The 21,456-nt window shown below is 27.4% G+C and overlaps 1 protein-coding gene across 1 annotated transcript in view; it reads left to right on the forward strand.

Moving 5' to 3' along the window:
- Positions 1 to 303: 303 nt before the first annotated feature.
- The window catches only part of Eaat1 (Excitatory amino acid transporter 1), a 37,421-nt gene continuing 16,268 nt past the window's right edge, over positions 304 to 21,456 (forward strand). Inside the window, exon 1 of the mRNA XM_065502273.1 lies at positions 304 to 320. The gene's annotated coding sequence lies outside the window, so the exon portion shown is untranslated. The remainder of the gene's footprint in view (positions 321 to 21,456) is intronic.

The following is a 21,456-nucleotide window of genomic DNA, read 5'->3' on the forward strand; positions in this document are numbered from 1 at the left end:
CCTCCCCTAGCTGCTGCTGATTAAGTTGTTTTTTCGCTATTTTGTTGTTAGTTTGTTTGTTGGGGCGCTTGTATTTTGAAAATACTTGTATTTTATTATATTTTATATTCATTCAGTTAGTATGTGAATTCGAAATGTTTGTTGTCGATTAAGTTCAACACTTGCAGTTCAGTTCTAAACGAAAACCTGAGGCGCAAAGTTGTCTTCTCGGTAATAAAGTTGAAATTTAAAAGTACTTGGGGTACTTCTTTGTTGTTTGTAAATAAAAAAGTACCTTACGAGTTTCAATATTGTAAATTTGATGATTGCAATTTATTTAGGTGATTGATTTGGCTGGTGTAATAAAGTGGCTTATCTGTAAAATATTTTGTGCTATATTTTTATTATTATTATGTCAGCATCCCTACAAGATCGCTGTTTTATTATTTAAAAAAAAGTTGTGGAATTAAATGAACGAACGCTTAAAAAATATAATAAATGTATTAAAAACTGCAAAATATGAACATATAATATTAAATTAATAATAATTCTAAACATTTATATAAATTATTGCGGTTTGTGGTTGAAAGAAATGAACAGTTTTTGTTTAACAATAAAGTGGTATGTTTTTTTAAGTGCTAAATTTCTTTATTAATTTATATTTAAATAATACATTTGTTTTATGAAATGAAATTGAAAAATTTTATGTTGCCAACAAATAGCTCATAAATAATTTTTTTTAACATTGAAAAACTATAAACGCCAAAATCCATAAAACAGTTTTTAAGTGGTTTTTTAAGTTCCTAGACGAATGAGAAAAAAATTTGTGTAAACAATAATTTTTTGTTTTCTATTTAATTTTTTAGCGAGAACAAACTAAATAATTGATGTGTAAACACTTCAACAATTTATAATTATCTTTAGGAAAGTTTATTTTTTTTTTATTTTCATGATGTCTTTTAAATTTATACAAAAAAAAAAATGTAAAACAAACTAAATATTCACTGTATGTATTTTATATATTTTCTTGTTATTTTTGCTCAAGTGACAGATTGTTCTAAAAATGTAAATTTTATTATTTTTTTTTTTGCCTAATGTTTATGTCATATTTTTCTGTGTTTTATAAACGATGAGCTTTAAATTTGATCACAATTTACTCATGTTATTCTCATCAGCCAAATACTAGAATTCTTTTACTTTATGTCTCTTTCTTATAAACATATGTTTGTATATCACACTCTGCTTGCTCCCATTTAAAGGTAAAAAATGTATGAAAGTAAAAGAAAATATCATGAAAAAGTGATCATGAAAAAAGAACTTGCACTTTACATTTATTTATTTTTTTCACTTTTATGATCATTTGCGCATTCGATTTTATTTTGCGTTTAAACAACAAACCGTCAGTCTAGTCAAATCGACAAAAATCGCCCAAAATTATACATAGTATGGTTTGTCATTGTAACCTAAATTATTAATACATTCAAACAAAAAAAAAAGAAGAAATTGCATTTTTCATGCCAAAAAATAAATTGTCAATAGTTTTTAAATGCACTTGTGCATGGGTGTATTAATGCATTTGTTTATCTGTTTGTTTTTTTTTTATATAAAAAAAACCATAATAAATATAATTATGGCACATGCTGCTTCAGAATAGAGACTAAACAAAAACAATATCAACAATTCACATGCTTCTTTTTATACTCGTTCTCTTTGAAAGTGCTACCAGATATAATTTATAGTGTTTTAACGGTTTTTGTAAAGTGATCAACAGTTTTGATCTTTAAATTTCGCAGTAACAATGTGCAACAAGAAATGTCAGTCTTAAAATTATTCCTACAGAATAAATTTGATCTCTTAATTGTTCCTGAACGAACTAGTTCAATTGAACAGTTTAGTCAAGAGAACAGTGCAATGATCTTTATGTTTATTTTAAATCAGTGTATTATTTTGATGTTAGAAAACTATAGGTATATTTTCTAGAGAATTTAAGTCCCTTCGGAGTTAATTCTTTACAGAATTAATTTCATACTCAGAAAAAAGAAATTCATGATTGAAATGCATTTTTTAATTAATATTATTAATCGATCATTACTTTTTTCCCAAACTTTCTTTCCATCATAATAAGAACATGTTCATAAATCGGATTAAAAAACATTTTTCCCGATTATAACCCATTGTAGGTCCAACTTACCATGGCAAAAGTCTTTGAAATATTTATCATTAGATATCCATATTGTCTATATTAATGACTTAGAAAACTAGATATTGATACAAAATAGGTTTAAAATCGAGATTGTCCTGGTGTTTTCCTTATATCTCAGCCATTTGTGGGCCGATTTTCTCGATTTTAAATAGAAACCGAACCGGATCTATAGCGAATATATTGATGAATCATGAATGAATCATATATGTAAGTTATCGGGGTCACGGAATGTTGATTTCAACATACGTACGGACAGCCGGACATGGCTATATAGACTCCGATATCCATAACGATCCAGAATATAAAGACATGATACTCTGGACAGGGCCACATTTGTTTTAAAAAGATGTAATAAACTAGTAACGATGAAAAGATGTATAAACTAGCTAAAACTAGAAATTTTCAATTATAATCGTTATAATTGGGATGAAAATACTTTTATACCAGATCCTTTAGATTTAGATTCTCTTTAGATTTTAGTTTATCATCTATTTCTTCAATTATTAAAAATGTTATTTTTATAATTCTTGGACATACATACAATGGTTGACAAAACAATACAAACTTAGGTATTATTTTAACAAATATGGTCTAAACTTTGCAATAACTCAATATTTTGTTGGGTATCCCTTATTTTTTATAACTGCTACACATCGACGATGCATTGAACCAATTAAAGAGTCAATGGTCTCCTTTGAAATATTTTGCCATTCCCTGATAACCGCCTCCGATAAATCTTTCTTCCTGGTGTAATTTTGGGTCCTTATTTACGATCTACAATTTCCCATAAATTTTCTATGGTATTGAAATCTGGCGATTGGGCAGGCCACTTCAAAACACGTACCTCGTTGGATTGTAACCACTCGGTTACAACCCTAGAGGTGTGTTTCGGGTCGTTGTCGTGTTGGAATCTCCAAACTAGGGGAATATTTTCGTTTAATATGGTTCTGTATCCTATACCTGTCATGGTATCTTTTATAATATGAATTGGGCCCATACCTTGCCCTGAAAAACATCCCTATATCATAATATTGCCACCGTCAAACTTTACAGTCTTATTTGTGTACTTTGGATCTAATCTTTTTCCCTTTGTTCGTCTTACAAATGTTCTCCCATCACTGCCTCTTAAATTGTATTTGGATTCGTCGGAAAAGAGGACAGTATTCCATTTCCTGGCAAAATGTAGACGAGCAGAACGGTTCTTTTTAGAAATGATTGGTTTTTTCACAGGACAATAGCAACCAAGACCAGCCTCATTTGCCCTGCGACTAACTGTTCGGGTACTTATTTCTAATTTTAGGCTATTAACAACCTCTCGAGGAGTTATTTTTGGGAATTTCTCTCTCGCTATTAAATTATCTTGTCTAGGTTTACAGAACCGGTCTCACGAAATTTCTTTATAATTTTTGAAACTGCTGATTTATTTATTGAATATTTGTCATAGATACTTTTTTCGTTAACTTTGAAAAAAAGCAATTATGTGAAAAACTTTGAAAAAGAAATTGTGAAAAATTACCAGAATTTAAAAATAAAATAAAATAACTGTAAACAGGATGCTTTTTACATCGTTCTTTTAAATATTATTTTCGTTTTACACTTCTTTCTTGCAGAAGTTTAAAAGTTTCCATTGTTTTTTCAGTAGCGAAATAGTGAATATTTTTAATTTTGTACCTTCCCTTTTTTCAGAATATAATTAATTATGTTGTTTGTTTTTCAGTTAATTTATATAAATAAAACTATACAAGTAAAATACTAAAAAAAATTTTTTTTTAAAAAAATATTTAAAATTTTGGGCTACATATGGAATATTTGGAAAAGTTTCCATTGTTTTGTCAACCACTGTATATATATTTTTGGGAGTTTGTTATAAAAAAAATTAATGCTTGGGACTAAAAAATAAATTGTTTTAACCGATAATTCGTTATATCAGATGTTTATTGTATGATAATGGTTACTAAGACGTAAAATATGTTCATAGTAACAGGGAATTTGTCATTGCATCTGTGTGTTGAAATCATCTTTCCGAATATAATTATGGCCCGAGAAAATTGGTTACTTTAAAGCAAATCAGCTGTTTTCAAATGTCATTATACAGCTGTTATTCCAGTTCTCACTCGCTGCGGTTTTCCGCGAATACAGTTGATTATAATCTCTGCTATAATTTATATCGTTTAAGCGTTTTTATTTTGACTTAAACATTCCGGCATCCCTGGTTTATTTTATCAACAAGTGCTTTTATACAATTTTATTTACTAATTAAATAAAAGTAATTATTGTTTAGTTCTGCTACTAGTTAGTATCACATGTCATGTTTCAGTTTTACTATTGTATTTTACTACTCTCAACAAACTCTTTGAAGAGCTTAAATACTTGTATATAAAAGTAAAGGGTATATATAGCCAATAAATAAGATATAAATTTGTTCAATAAGAAAAAATTCCAAAACAAAATGTCATTAAATTTTTGGCTACTTATTTAAATTAGTATAAATATTTGGAAATCTGTTTGTCTGTCTACCTCAAAACACCCACCTAAATACGAGTGTTATGGCGAATTTTTTTCAAAACGAAATATTTCTGTTAACAACGAAATAATGTCTCTTATTTATTTTATATTTTATATGTTTTATTTTTTTGGGGTTAGATTAATTGGGAACTTTTAATGATTTATTTAATGCCCTCATAAAATCGCGAAAGATGACACAAATAAATTGAATTTTTGTTTAAAAGAATAATCTAGTTCCCAAGTAGAATTATTTAAAAAATAATATTAATAATTTATGTATTTTATTTGCAGGCTACTTAAAGAATTTAAAATAAAACTTAAAGTATTAAAATAACAGACTTTTTGGCCATGATTTTATTAAAAAAATTTCATCATTTTCAAATTTGTCGCGCGACAGTTAGATCATTTAGACTTTATTAAAAAAACACGTGAGATATTTATTATTAAAAGATTGACGTCACAATTGAAAACAGTAAATTTATTACAGGAAACTTATTATTAAGTTTGCCATAAATTCCCATTTAATTATGGTTGTAAAGTAATATATTAAAAAAAAATTAGTAAGAGAACTATATTCTGCTATGCCGAATCTTATATACCCTTCACCAAATTATAATTTAAGATAAAGATTGGAAATATGTTTGTGTGTGAAAAAAAATGTTGTGGTAAAAAATTTTGGTGGAAATAAAAAATATTTCTCCCGATTTTAAAGCATTGTTTGTCCGAATTACTGTGGGGTTTATACGTCGTTGGAAAGGTATTTGAAATCTATCATTAGATATCCATATTGTCTATATTAATGACTTAGTAATCTAATAGATCAACAATTGAGTTTGTCCTGGTATATCTTACATCTCAGCCATTTCTGAGGCTTTTGTGGGATATATTGGTGTATAAATCATGTTTGTAAGTTATTTGGGGGCTTCGTAAAGTTGATTTCAACATACAGACCGACAGACGGACATGGCTATATAGACTCCGCTATCTATTATGATCCCGAAAATATATACTTTATTGGGTCGCAATTGAAAAATTTAGAACTTACAAACGGAATGACAAACTTATATATTCTGACCACTTATGATGAAGGGTATAATAACATTAGTTATTTGCCTTTAAGTTTGTTAAAACAAGATTTATTATAAAAATAAATTATTGTATTAACTGCCATTACCACCAGAAATACTTTATCTAAGTGGCTACACTCTTAATCGAATGTCAGTCCCAATGTCATACTGTCTGACATTCAAATTGCCACACTATTTGCTTTTGGCATTTTGTTGCTCTTCCAAGCAGTTGTTTCTGTGCGAGACTTTACATTTTAATACTTTTTTTTTATTAATATTTGTTTATTTTAATAAACAAAACCTTTTTCTTAAGAAAGTATTGTAAACATTTTTCCATTTATTTGAAAAGAATTAAACTTGCAGTCAGTCACATTGTTAAAAATTTATTACAATGAAAATTATTTAAATATAATAAACATTTTAAATACCGGGTTGTTGTCTTTATTTACTTTAAAGCAAAATTCAGTTTTATTGTTATTATTTGTGGTTTTTTATTAAAATATGTTTACATGGATAATATTCATACTGTTTAATAAAATATTAACAAAAAAAAAATAAATAAATTAAAACTGCGTTTTTGGCAAAAGTATGTTATCGCCAGCCACACATTGTGTATACAGTAGTTCAGCTGTTTTAGGGTGAACCGATTGAAAACAAACGGGGAAGTTTGAAAGTCTATCTTAAAGGATCAATGACGCAACAACTAGATCCAATGGCAAAATCACAAACTCATATATCTATCATCATAGATCGATGAAATACCACCTCAGTTATAAATTAAACAATTATTTTTTTTGACAAGCAATTATTTTTATTACTATTAGTTTAATATTCAAATCAGAGCTTCGAATTAATTAATTCAATTTAAGCTTAATTCAGAATAACAAGTTTTCTAGCTTCATTCAAAGACTTTTATTTGAATATAATTCATTTATTATTGAACTAATTCATAATAAAATTCATAGAATTGAATTATACAATTCATGTTTAGCTTTAATTCATTTTCAAAATGAATTGAAAGAAATTCACTTAAGCCTTTTTTTTTGAAGAACAATTTAATCATTCAATAAATTCAATTAAGCTGGATTTGAATTAAAGAAAATTTGAATAATTCAATAAGGCATTAATTCTTTAGAGAATAAATTTTCAAAGGAATGAATTCACCACGTTTGAAGTACTAGGAAATTAATTCGTAATGAATTCTTTATTGATATGAGTAAGAGAAAATATTTGTTTTTGTTATTGAAAATCGAATTAAGAATTAATTCTTTCGAACCTTTGATACCAATTAATTTATTTGTTCATTCATTCGAAAAAACACTTTAACACTTGTCTAAAATCATATTTTTTCAAAGGTTGTTTATTGACAAATGAGAAAAACTCCACACAACCTGTTAAAATATTGAATCATTATTTATTAGAAACAAAAATATTGTAAACAAATGAAAATTTACATACTTGTTTTCAAACTTTCAGTTAACAATATGTTTAAAACTAGTTTTTGCTAAGAAAATTATTAAAAAAAACAGTGATTAATCAAAATAATGACATTACAAAAACTGACATAATACATAACAATTAACAAAATTGTTAAAATAAAAACCAGCACATGAGAAATAAAACCAAATTAAATAATAATGTATGAAATTTATTGACCTGCAGCAAAAATATTTATGTGAAAAAACCATTAGTTGAATATATTTTAAAGCGAAATATACAGCTTTATTCGAGAAAAGGCTATATTTATTGTATTTGAGATGATAAATACATTTAGTTCTAGTTCAGTTCTAGTTCAGTTCTAGTTCAGTTCTAGTTCAGTTCTAGTTCAGTTCTAGTTCAGTTCTAGTTCAGTTCTAGTTCAGTTCTAGTTCAGTTCTAGTTCAGTTCTAGTTCAGTTCTAGTTCAGTTCTAGTTCAGTTCTAGTTCAGTTCTAGTTCAGTTCTAGTTCAGTTCTAGTTCTAGTTCAGTTCTAGTTCAGTTCTAGTTCAGTTCTAGTTCTAGTTCAGTTCTAGTTCAGTTCTAGTTCAGTTCTAGTTCAGTTCTAGTTCAGTTCTAGTTCAGTTCTAGTTCAGTTCTAGTTCAGTTCTAGTTCAGTTCTAGTTCAGTTCTAGTTCAGTTCTAGTTCAGTTCTAGTTCAGTTCTAGTTCAGTTCTAGTTCAGTTCTAGTTCAGTTCTAGTTCAGTTCTAGTTCAGTTCTAGTTCAGTTCTAGTTCAGTTCTAGTTCAGTTCTAGTTCAGTTCTAGTTCAGTTCTAGTTCAGTTCTAGTTCAGTTCTAGTTCAGTTCTAGTTCAGTTCTAGTTCAGTTCTAAAATTAGAATTTTTAAAATTTAGTTTCAGAATCATAATTACTTAAAAACCTTCTATATTTCCTTTTAAAAAATCTTAAAAAATGCCACTTTTGCTTATTAAATTTGAAAAACCATCAAAAGAAATGAAAAAGAATATAAACATTATTTTGTCCACTCAAATTTAATAAGAATCTGCTGATACACAAAAAAAAAAAATATAAAAAGCATTATTCGGTAATAAAGCGTAAATGCTAAATTTTCAAATTTAGTTGTCAAAAGACACCCACATGTAAATCTTTTCTTTTTTCTTTTTTGACAAAAACACATTTTATATCGTCGGAGACAGAAAGAACGCAATTTGTGTCCATTAAAAGAGTGTGTAAATGACACTGTACTACATACAGTATAGAAATGCCGCCGCAATGAATTGGACACGGTATAGACAAATAAATAATTTTCAATGTGGACGCACGTAAAATTTCTTTGGCAAATTTGGCAGAGGATCATTTGAAATAAATTTAATAAGTTGTATTAAAAACTAATAATAAATAATGAAATACAGCAGATACTTTTTGGATAAGAAATTAAAATTCAATTACTACGGAATCAAATAAGATAAGGTATCACAAATACAGTTAATAATGTTCGTAATGGAATCAATTTCCATGTTCTCAAATTTGAATTTAAATTTAATTGAATATACAATTTTCGTCATTTGATTGTACATAATTGAAATGGTATTTATTTGTTGTTGTATATACAGAGAGTCTACTGTAAATTGCTGTTTCCTTGACAAAAAGAAAACACAAATGTTTCAAAGGTCCATTGACAAATGTCGCAGAATGTTTGTCTTTGTTTTAATGTTTATTCAAATATTTTTATTAATTTCTTTTTCTACTAATCTCATTCAAGTAAAAAAAATACATTACAAATTAAATAAATAATGTTAATATTTATAAACATTGGCTGCACAGTGGTAGATTTTACTTGGAAGTGGTTAAAAATTAAATGTTTCTAGATTTTAAATGTCTGCGTTTCAAATGAAAGTAGATGATTCGTAAGTTCTGGGACTGATAAGTTTTGTTTATTATTTAAACTATTTCAAGGTGAACTGAATTTTTCAAAATCAAATGTTTTAGTATTTGAGATAGATTTTAAAAATCATTTCCATTATTACAATTTGCCATTGTGCTTAAAGGAAATTTTGGCTTAATTAATCACTGACTAATTTAGGTATCTAGAATTAGCTTTAACATTTTTTTTATTATCCTGCTCTCAAAGCGACCCACTGTGCGCTGATCTGCAATGACAGTACATTTCTGTAGATCATTGTTGTTCTTGTTGTACTTTACCCACTTAAATAGAAGAAGAACAAGAATATGAAGTAGTCAGTCGTCTATCTCCAATGACCTTCACATTCATAATCTATTTTACGTTTTTTTGTTGGATTTTTATTTCGAAATAGGCCCAACTGCTGATTGTATGTTTATCAGAAAACACCAGCAAATATTTATAAAACCAAATTTATTTGTTTAATTCTTCGTTGTTGCTATTGTTTGTTGTTGTATCTTTATGATTTAAATAAACCTAAAGAACGTGTGAACATTTTAATAACAAGTATTTTTCCAATTTCAAGCACTCGGCCAGCAAATGTCCAACGAGTGTTAACAATCTTAATTAATTTAAAACACTCGTTAGTCAACACAAATCTAAATGTGCCTAATAAAATTATTAAATAATTAAAATCGATATTTTCAAGCTCATAAATTATTAAACAATTATTATTAACCACTTTTATAACTTGGAAACAAAAATATCCCCCAATTAACAATTGACAGATACTATTTCACAATATATATTTCAAAACATGTTTGATTCTAGTTTTTTTTATTGTTCTATATATTTTATGCGTTTGTGTTTGTTTTTTAAGGATTTATGTTAAGTATTTTCCTTCAATTGCCTCATTATTGTGTCTATTCTTTCTATTCTCTATTTTGGATTACCCGGTATTATTTACTTTCGCTTTTGATTTGCTATTATTCACACTCTCTCATTACTCTCTATTGATTGTCAGCAGCAATTGTCCTTGTGTTTTAGATTATCTGTTTGTTATTAAAATGTATCTATTATAAAGATATAAAGAAAGGACTTTTCTTTATACAAAAGCCAACTTTAAGATGCTTAATTTTTTCACATAGGAATTAGAACAATATTTTCTGTTATACAAAATTAGGTTGAAAACTATTTAAAGGTTGAAAATTTAAAAAATTATAGCACATTTTCAAACATTTTTAATCGGAGTTCCATGATGTCGTTCCCCGTTTTTTAATTATCACTTAATGATACTTTAAGTCAGTGGTCGGCACTCATAGCCAACAGGTGCCGAACGCTATCTACTATTCAGATGTACTTAGCACGAATATGAGCGTTCGAAAGGGAACTCATAAAATTCGTTTATGCAACATTACAATACATTTAATAATATTTATATTCTGTTTATGCCGACCACTGCTTTAAGTGTTCAGTTATTCAAATTGTGGCCGCTGAAGTCAGATTTTCAAAATTCATGAAAATTAAACTAAAAGTCTTATATGACAAAAGTGTATTGTTTGGGTTCTTTTGGTGGGTTAAAGATTGGCGGTCGAATATGGAGTAAAACATTTTTAATTTTTATTAGATTTTTCTTTAAATAAAGAAATTAAATGGTTTTGTGTTCGTTCGCTGATCATGAATATGAAATCTAATTTTCATAATTCAATAAAGCATGTAAAATATGATGGATCATATATAGCCAAACGAAAGATAATTCTTCTTAGAAGAGAATATTGGTTTAATATAATTAAGGATATATCCAGAACCTATTTAATTTATACATCGATTTTACTTTCAATCAAAGGTTCGAAATAATTAAAACATTCCATTAAATTTATTGAAAGTATTCGGCATTGTTAGCTACGACCTTTTCCCTTCTTTCTGGGAACATATGGATACCGAGCCAAAAGAACTGTTCATCTTTTGAGGCCAAGAACGAATCAAGTCAATATCGGATACTCTGTTCTGAAGTGAAGCATATCCCAGAGAGAGCGTTCTGTATTGATCGAAACAAATAGTAGTGGGTCTATAAATCGGGTGAGGCAAAACTTCCCAACCACTTCACTCTAAATACTTTTTAACAAGTACATATTGCAACATATGACCGAGCGTTGTCATGTCTGGCCGCAGATACTGAGCATTTTTTGCCCAATGTTCTCTTCAAATGAATCAGATGTGTTCGGTACAGGTTCCTGTGATGGTCTGGTCAGATTTCAGCAGCTTAAAATAGATAGGACCCTTTTGTACCCACCAAATACAGAGAATTACCTTAGCATCCATTGTCGTAATGGATTAATTTTTCATCGCAAGTTATGATTCGGTGCAAAAATTATTTTCATTTATAGCGCTCAAGCGTTATTTCCGTCATGCAAAATCGTCTTTTGAGGTCGCTCGGCTTCAATTCGTATGGTACCCAATTTTCCTGCTTTTAGATGAATCCTGCTGCTCGCAAACATTTTGAAATTGCTGCTTGAGTAACTCCCAATGATTGTACAAGCTGTTGTTGAGTTTTACAACAATCTTCATAAAGTAATGTCTCCAAATCTTGGTCTTCAAACTTTTTTGGCTGGCCTGGGCTATCTTTGTTTTCCGTGTCAAAATTATCACTTCTGCACAGCACAATCCATATCTCGCATGTTAAAACCGATGAAAAACATTCACCATAAGCTTTGGTGAGCAATCGGTGTGCTTCAGTGGCACTTTATTTTCAAATTAAGAGCAAATCTTCCCGCACATGACGATTTGTTGGTACAAAATTCGAAAAAAACCTATTTTTTACACTATAATGTTCAATAACTAAGTGAGAATAAATGACAGATGATATGTACCCTTCAAAATGACATATAAAACAAAAACCGCTTTCAAAAGATATGACATCTATTGTAAATTTACTATGAATAGTAAATTCTCATCAAATTCTTTAGTGCGCAGTACTTTTTCAAAACAGTTTTATATGTAATTCTTTTATAAATATTTCTGATATAATCATTTTACTCAAAATAAGTCTATTTCATAATAACACTACACCTTAAGTCATTCTAATTTCAGTTTTTTTATGAACTCTAATAATTGTTTCGATTTCATCACTTTGTTTACTTAATAAATAAATAAAAATAATTTTATCTTTACCACTCACACTTCCTAGATTAAAAAAACTAAAAATATCGAAACTGAAATATAAATTTAAACTATAAACAAATGGTGGCAATAATGTCGCGGGAATTTTTTTGTATTAAATAATTTACGATTTTGTATTTGTTTGTTTAATTAACATCCATTTAACGTAATCGTTTCACATTATTATGTATTTTTATACCCTTCACCTTCGTGAGAAGGGTATATATAAGTTTGTCATTCCGTTTGTAATATCCACAATATAATTTTTCGACCCTATAAAGTATATATATTCTGGATCCTTATAGATAGCGGAGTCGATTAAGCCATGTCCGTCTGTCTGTTGAAATCAATTTTCTGAAGACCCCTGATATCTTCAGGATCCAAATCTTCAATAATTCTGTCTGACATGCTTTCGAGAAGTTTCATATTTAAAATTAGCAAAAACGGTCCACAAATGGCTGAGATATGAGGAAAAACCCAGGACAACCTCGATTTTTGACTTATTTTTGACCTATCTATATCTGGATTACTAAGTCATTAATATAGACAATATAGATATCCAATAATAAATATTTTTAAAAAAAAAATTAAATTAATAAAAAAAAATTTTAAAATTTAAAAAATTTTAAAATAACAATTCGAAAAAAAAATTTTCCAAAAAATTAAAAAAACAACTTTGGAGAAAAAAAATTTAGTTTACCTAAAAATATTTAAAATTTGTATTTTGAAGTATTATAATTTGGTGAAGCGTATATAAGATTCGGCACAGCCGAATATAGCTCTCTTACTTGTTTCAATATAATTTTTGTATTTATTTAAAATGCTACACAAATACAAGAATTTTATTTATGTGCGGTTTGTATTTGAGTTTGTTTAAGAATTTGTTTCTAATTGCTAAAAAGCAATATGCAGTTTAAACTGCTTTAAGCCAGTCTGATGATGATAGCTCATTGATTGGCAGGCACTTTGAGTCTGTGCTGTGTTCAGACAGGATTAGTAGTATGAGAAAGCAAATAAATAAGAACAAAAAAACAAACAAACATTAATCAATAAAAAATATTGTTTTTTAATTATTTTATATGTTAAAGAAATTTATTGCGATATTGAAAGCTGTTTTTGAAAAAAAAAAAAAATTGAACATGACATTGCTAGGTTTTTTATTTTTATACCCTTAACCATGAGTGTCTAGGGTATATATAAGTTAGTCATGTCGTTTGTAATTTCTGTATTTTTCATCTGCGATCCTACAAAGTATATATATGTCCGGGATCGTTATAGATAGCAAAGTCGATATGTTCATGTCAGTCTCTCCGTTTGTATGTTGAAATCAACTTTCCGTAGCCCCCAATTAACTTAAATATATGATAAATACATCAATATATCCGCTATAGCCTCGTTTAGGTTGCCATTTAAAATCGAGAAAATCGACCCACAAATGGCTTAGGTTTAAAGAAAAAACCAGGACAACCTTACATCAAAATTTAATGTCTTGAATTACAAAATATATATTTTGATAGATAGATAGAAGCGACCAAATAGGTCTTCAAGGAAAATATCTTAGCTTTCTTTTGAGAAAAAATTACCCATTTTAAAAAAAGTAAAAAAATTTTGATTTCGGAAAAAAATTAAAAATTAAAAATTTTTTTTATTTTTTTTAAATTTTTTTTTCGAAAGATCTAAACTATTTGTGACAAATTTTGCTAAGAACAATAAGTAATAATATAAATGGATGAGAAGAAACACCAGTTTGACCAAAATGTCAAATTTTGAACCCCTCTAAATCAGAGAGTTCTTGACCGATCTTGTTGAAAAATTGTGTCTGAAATACTATCCAATAGAACTAATATCGATCGGAAGACATCGATTTCTAAAGTTGGTTCACTTGACATGAAATCCCCCATATGTTTATCAGGATTACTAAGCCATTAATATAGATAATATGTATATCTACTGATAGATATTTCAACGACGTATATAATGCCAAAATCTGGAAAAATATTTTTTAACCCTTTAATGCATATTGTTGCCAATTGTCTACATTCCAGTTCCACTTAATTTTAGACTAATATAAATAAGCTTGATACTAATTCAGAAAAATCAAATGGAGTACGAAAAGTTTCAGCTAAAGGAATTCTAAATCAAACTAAAGCTAAAGGAAATATAATAAATAAAATTCAACTAAATATTTGATACTTTATACAAAAATAAAAGTAAAAATCATGCATTTAAGGGTTAACTCGAATTTTCTTTCACAAAATTGTTTCATTAATATTAAAAAAACGTTTGAAAAATTAAAAAAAAAATTTAAAAATTAAAAAAAATGTTTGGCATAAAATGTTTTCACTAATAAATTAAAATAAAAAAAAAAAATTAAATAGAAAGATTTTGAAGAAAAATTAAAATTGTATTTTAATTTTGTTTACCGAAAAATATTTTAAAGTATAATTTGGTGAAGGGTAGGTATATATGATTCGGCACTAGTTGTCTTTTAAATTAAAAACCTATGTTTTTACTACGACAAATTCTTTACAAAGTAAAAATCAGCTTAAAATTATAATAGCATCTTTAAAGCATTTTTATTGCTATTTTTGCAGTGCTTTGACGATCATGTCATTTAGTTTTTCTCTATGTGCTAAATATTCTAACAAAGCTGTTTCGTTATTTTCAAATAAAATTCTTGTTATATTTAATCATAATTATGGATGCTTTGCTTATAAACAATTTGAATATTGTTGCTGCTGTGTTGCTGTATATTATTAATTAATTAAGTACTTGCACAACTCCCTAACAAGTCTAGTCTTAATGAATAATATTTAATGCAAATATATTTTTTCATTAACCATGTTATTTATTGAGAAACATTCTAAATGATACGATCAAATTTTATTCTCTAATAAGTTGTTGTTGTTTTAGTATTTTTTGTATTCAAATCATTTTTAAAATGCCGGTCACATGTTGTGGGGTATACAAATCTCTCGACTCAAATTCGAATTCTAATACTTGAAAAAAAATGACAATGATTTTGTTATCGGATAAATAGCTGGCTGCTAAATGCTTGTAGCAAGAAACCTTATATGTCTAAATAGTCATACACTTTATAAGCAATTAGAATAAAATTAAAATCTGTACTTATATTTTGTTTATAATTTCAAAAAAAAAATAATATATTCTAAAGAATTTGAAGCGAATTTCATACAAATAGTCAGACAAACAAACAGATGGATGGTCGGACGGACGGACGGACAGACAGACAGGTTGGCATATTAACACACCTTTTTTGGTTTAAATATTTGCTTTTTTTTAATTTATGGTTTTTTATCAAAATCCAAAAAGAACGTGTGCCCACATTATTATAATAACACAGTTTTTTTGTTTTCTAATATAGCAAATATTTAAATAAAATGTTTTATTTAATATCAACATTATAATAAAATTTCCACTACTTTACTTACATGTTAAATACCATAAATGTAGATTTTGTTTAAATAAATTTCAAACTGGTTTTATGTACAATACAATAAAAAAAACTTTACATTATTTAAACAAAAAAGGCCACCACTACAAATTTAGGGCTGATTATTTTGCTTCGTCAAACGTCCCATTGTATTTTCCCCTTCCCCAGTAAAAGTTAAAACGTGTGCGTATGTTTAAAGCTTAAATTCAGTATAAAAGGGTTTGTTTTTTTGCTGTTTTCGGTTAATTTTATACAATAAACATTATAATAAAACCAAAATTAAACAATAGACATCAAATTAAAATTTTATTTAAGTACATACACCAAATTTGCACAATAACGAGCAAAACAAAAGACATAATAAATATTTTAAAAGTAAAAATAACAATAATAATTCTTGCTTCCTATTGACCATGCCCTCTTTATGTAGTAGACTCTGAACTTATTCCAATTCTGATATACACAATAAATATCAATAAAAAAAATATATAAAAATGCCAATTCTTGGTTAATTTTGACCATGCCCTCTTTATATATTAAGCACTGAACTTATTTCAATTCTGATAGATATCATTATTCATTTTGCATCCTTTCACTTTGAATCTTAAGAAACTTCACGAAACTTCACCTCTGCTTTGTTATTTGTCACTTTAGTTTTGCTCTCCACTGTTCATTTATTCTGCGTAATACTGAACTTTTAACAAGTTCTTATTATTCTTGTTGTTTGTGTAGCTGCCCTTGAATTTGAAAATTTTGAATAGAATTCTTTTGCTGTCAATAAAAAAAAACGTGTATGTACAACTACATCCTCTAGTCAAAGTGTAAAAAAATGTGTTTTAAACCAAACATATTGTACATATGTATTGTAGTATGTATTAGTAATAAATAATTATAATTTATAAGAATATAAAGAATAACAAATTATATGATTATATAATTTCAAACTATACTTACTTAAATTACATATGTGTAAGTGAAGTTACACTGGTGGCAAAACATTAGGTACTAGTGGACACAATAACTATCAGACTCTCCATACACTAACCCCATATGCATAAACAGTTTATAAATTTATCAAAGGTTTATAATACTGATTTAGTATGGACATTTTGTTTAATAAACCTTTGATAAATTTATAAACTGTTTATGCATATGGGGGTAAATGTCTAATGAAGCGTATTTGATTCTCAAAGCTTCTTAGTCGTAGAGGAAAGTTAATTTAAAACTTATTGCAAATAAGTCCGCGACTTTTTGAATTTCCTGTCTCTTAACTAAAAGGGCAATACTGATCCTGTCAACAACTGATCCTGTTTGACAGCAGACTACCTCCTGAGTTGAGGAGAAATTGGTAGAAAGTGAATTTCGTCTGCTGAATATGCTCTAGTTTTTGCGAAAAAAACCATCACTCAAATAAAGGCTGGGTTAGCGTAATGCAATATTTAATCGTTTTTGTTGTGTGTTAACGTCAGAACCTGTTAAAAGCAGAATTTTATTACATGTTTATTTGACATCTGCTAACAGGGTTGATTTTCAAAAGCAATTAAATTGAAAACAAGTAAGAATGTATGGTCAGTCAAGCCCGACCATATAATACCCTACACTAAGTAAAAGAGCAAAAACATTTTTCTTTTAAAATTTCAATAATTTATATTTTTGAGTGATTTTCGGAAGTGGGCCTTATATGGGAGCTATGACCAATTATGGACCGATCACCATGAAATTAGGTCGTGTGATTTATGTCTATATTAAAGTTAACTATGTTGAATTTTGTGTGTATACCAACATTTTTAAGCGATTTATGCACGTTAAAGTGATTTTCGGAAGCGGGTCTATATGGGAGCTATGACTAATTATGGACCGATCGTAACAAAATTTGGAGACATGAATTGTGTATATATAAAACTTATTTGGAGCACAATTTGTGGAGATACATATATAAATTAAACGTTTAAGACCGATAAAGCCCAATTTCGGAAGGACATATGTATGGGGGCTAGGTGAAATAATGAATCGATTTCAGCCAGTTTCAATAGGCTCCGTCCTTAGGCTGAAAAAATTACATGTACCAAATTTGATCGAAATATCTTCAAAATTGCAACCTGTACTCTGCACACAAGGTTTACATGGACAGCCACCCAGCCGACCAGCCAGCCAGACGGACGGACGTACATCGTTTAATTGACTCAGAAAGTGATTCTAAGTCGATCGATATACTTTAAGCAGGGTGTAAGACTAATATTTTTGGGCGTTACAAACATCTGCACAAACGCATTATACCCTCCCCACTATGGTGGTGTAGGTTATAAATACTTATTTCAACCTCTAAAAAATGATTTGTTTGGATTTTTATGTCAAATAATCTATAATCGCACTAAACTGTTACGTTAAGTCAACATTACGGTTACATTCCAACAACGGTAGGCTAACCCAGCCTTAAGCCTGGGCATTCTGCACCATCAATTTCAATGGTAAACAAGTAAGAGAGCTATATTCGGATGTGCCGAAACTTATATACCCTTCACCAAATTATACTTTAAAATAAATATTTCAAAAAAAAAAATATTTTTTTAATTTTAAATTTACAAGTGGAAAATATGTTATAACAAATTTTTTTTTTTAATTTAAAATTTTTTGGTGAAAAAAAATTCTAGTCAAAAAATATTTTTTCCGATTTTGACCCATTGTAGGTCCGACTTACTATAGCCTCATATACGCCGTTACAAAAGTCTTTGGAATATTTATCATTAAATATTCATATTGACTATATTAATTCAGATATACAGTGAGCCTCAAAAGTGAGTATACACCAAAAATTACTTGATTTTTTTTATCTAAAATTCTGATTAGAAAAATTACTATAAATAGCACATATTTGAAAAATTTACTATAAATAGCAAATTCGGTTGAAGTCTTGAGACTTTTACTATGGTTAGCAAATCTTGAAAATTTACTAGGGCTAGTAAATTATTGAAAATTTTACTTGATTTCCATATTTATTACTATTTACTTTTGGTGTAACCCACTGTGACTAGTTAAATAAATAGTAGACATAATAAATTATATTTTTTATGTAAACAGTAAACTGAGAAAACTATAATTTAATTAACTTTGTGAAAATTGTTTAAACAAATAATTATTTTTTTATTAAATTGACACAAAAACTATTTTTGTATACTTATAGCTGCTATAAGTATGCGACACGTGCCTACTAATAATAATATTTTTCCTAAAATAATAACAGCAACAGCTGGCTATAAAATATAAGATTTAATTATTTAAATGTGTTTTTTTGTTTTAAAATGGAATAATTAAATAATAACTTACACTTTTAAAGTAATTCATATCAGTGGCCACAAATCAAAATAGGGATTTTAAAATAAATGACAGCACCTTTCTTGGAATTCTTCTTCTAGCAGCAAGACATAATTTACATTTTGATATTGTTTATTTTGAATTGTTATCACAAAAATATTAAATAGTATATGACATTTTTTTGCACAGGCTTATCAAATTAAAGATTGTCTGAATTACTTATGTTTAAATAATAATTATTATGAAATTTGTTTATGACTTAAGAACTTTAAAAACATTTAATAATTCGGTGTGTTATTGTTGAGATTGTTTTATTCTAGAATAAACAATAGCTGGAAATTGATAGGCATTGTTTGAAATAAAAGTCAGTCAAATACACACCTAACGATACCCTAATGGTAATAGTAACTAAACATTTGAAAGGTTTAATTTTCTAGAGATTCCTGTAGTTGTACTTCAACTGATTATGTCATTAAAATTATGTTGCCTTCATGCTATTTCAGCATCATGTTTGCTATAGACAGGGTATGGAAGTCAACTGGTTTGACGTATCACATTTAAAGCTACAATCATCAAGAGTGTCCACTTGGTTTAGTGCAGGGTCTAGCAATTATGATTTACTACTATTATTTATCTATCGCAGTGCTTAACTAATTTAAAATTTACGCCTTGATAATTGATAAGTGACAGTCAAAATAATAACAAATAAACTAAAATAAAGCCAGCCAGACAAATCGACCAGGGGTGCTAATTAATTTGCTATTATTAAAACTAAACAAAATAGAAAAAGTTCTTTTTCTAAACAATATTGTGCTGCAAAGATACTTACGACTTATTAAGTCATTATTTTAATTTAAAAACAAAAATGTGCTAAATATTTTAAGTAAACTGTTTAGAAAGATGAGAATTATTAAAAAAATTACTTTTAAATTGTTTGTTAATTAAAACGTTTTGTGTGAAATGAGAAATGTGATCTTGAGACCTTAGAAAAGTATGAGGGTGTGCCTTTGACATACCGAACACAATTTCAATTTCAGATACTACTGAACAATATGAGACATGCAAATTAATTGAAACTCTCACAATTAATGTAAAATTTTAGTGCGCTGACAATGATGATCACGATCATGATGTTATAGATATTTCCATACATTTATAGTATTGTATTTTTTTCATATTGTTTACTCTTAACGGCACAATTCAATTGACTCGAGCAGTGATCAAAAATAATAATGACCTACATTGTGTATATGAGTAAAAATTTAAATTATTTTTTTTATTTCTGTTTGTATTACTTTAATATGTATTACAAAATAGCCATTCATTATTCACAGATACGTTTTAATTAATAGAAAAATCCCCTTAGACATTTATTATGTAAAAAAAAAACATGAACACATTTTCTATACTAGATATGTAAATTACATTTAATATTTGTTTTACAATACAAGTATTTAGATGAACTTGTAAATCCAGTTTTCAAGAACTGTAATTAAAACTTCTAAATAGTTAAATAATTTGAATATTGTTATAAGCGATTTATGTATTTCTGAAGGGCTGTACCCTTAATTTAAAATTTTGTTTACTAAAGTGTGCCTTTAAATTCGAGTTTTAATTATTTAATTTATGTAAAATGTATTCTAAAGTGAAGTAAATCAAAGGCATATTTGTGTAAACACAGGTTCACTACCTTACATTTTGCTACTTAATGTAAAATTTTATTTGAATTTGTTTACATTTTTTCTATTTGCTATTTATTTATAAGAAATTTCTCAAAAATTTGTATTAAAAGTAAGTTCTTAAAAAAATGTTGCTATTTATAGAAATTTTTCAAGAATTTGACATCTATATAAAATTTATCGAAAATTGCTATTTATGTATTTTTCTATTTATAGAAAATTTCTGCAAAATTTGCTATTTATAGGAATTTTCTAAAAATTTTGCTATTTTTTTAAAAATTTCTTCAAATTAGCTATTTATAGTAAATTTTTCAAAAATTTGCTATTTATAGTAAATATTCCAAGCAATTGCTATTTATAGGAAATTTCTTAAAAATTTGATGATTATAGAAAATTTACTAGAATTTACTATTTATAGTAAATTTTCATAGAATTTGCTATTTATAGGAAATTTCTCCAAAATTAGCTATTTATAAGACATTTCTCAAAATGTTGCTATTTATTGTACATTTTTTAAAATTTATAGTAAATTTTTCTAGAATTTGATATTTACAGGAAATTTCTCCAAAATTAGCTATTTATAGGAATATTTAAAAAATAAAAAAGTTGCTATTTATAGGAATTTTCTAAAAATTTTGCTATTTTTATTGAAAATTTCTTCAAAAAAAAATGTTTTCAAAAATTTGCAATTTATAGGAAATATTCCAAGCAATTGATATCTATAGGAAATTTCTTAAAAATTTGAAAAAAAAATTTCTCA

This window comes from Calliphora vicina, chromosome 2 (genome assembly GCF_958450345.1).
Source record: "Calliphora vicina chromosome 2, idCalVici1.1, whole genome shotgun sequence".
In the NCBI taxonomy this organism is placed as follows: Eukaryota; Metazoa; Arthropoda; class Insecta; order Diptera; family Calliphoridae; genus Calliphora; species Calliphora vicina.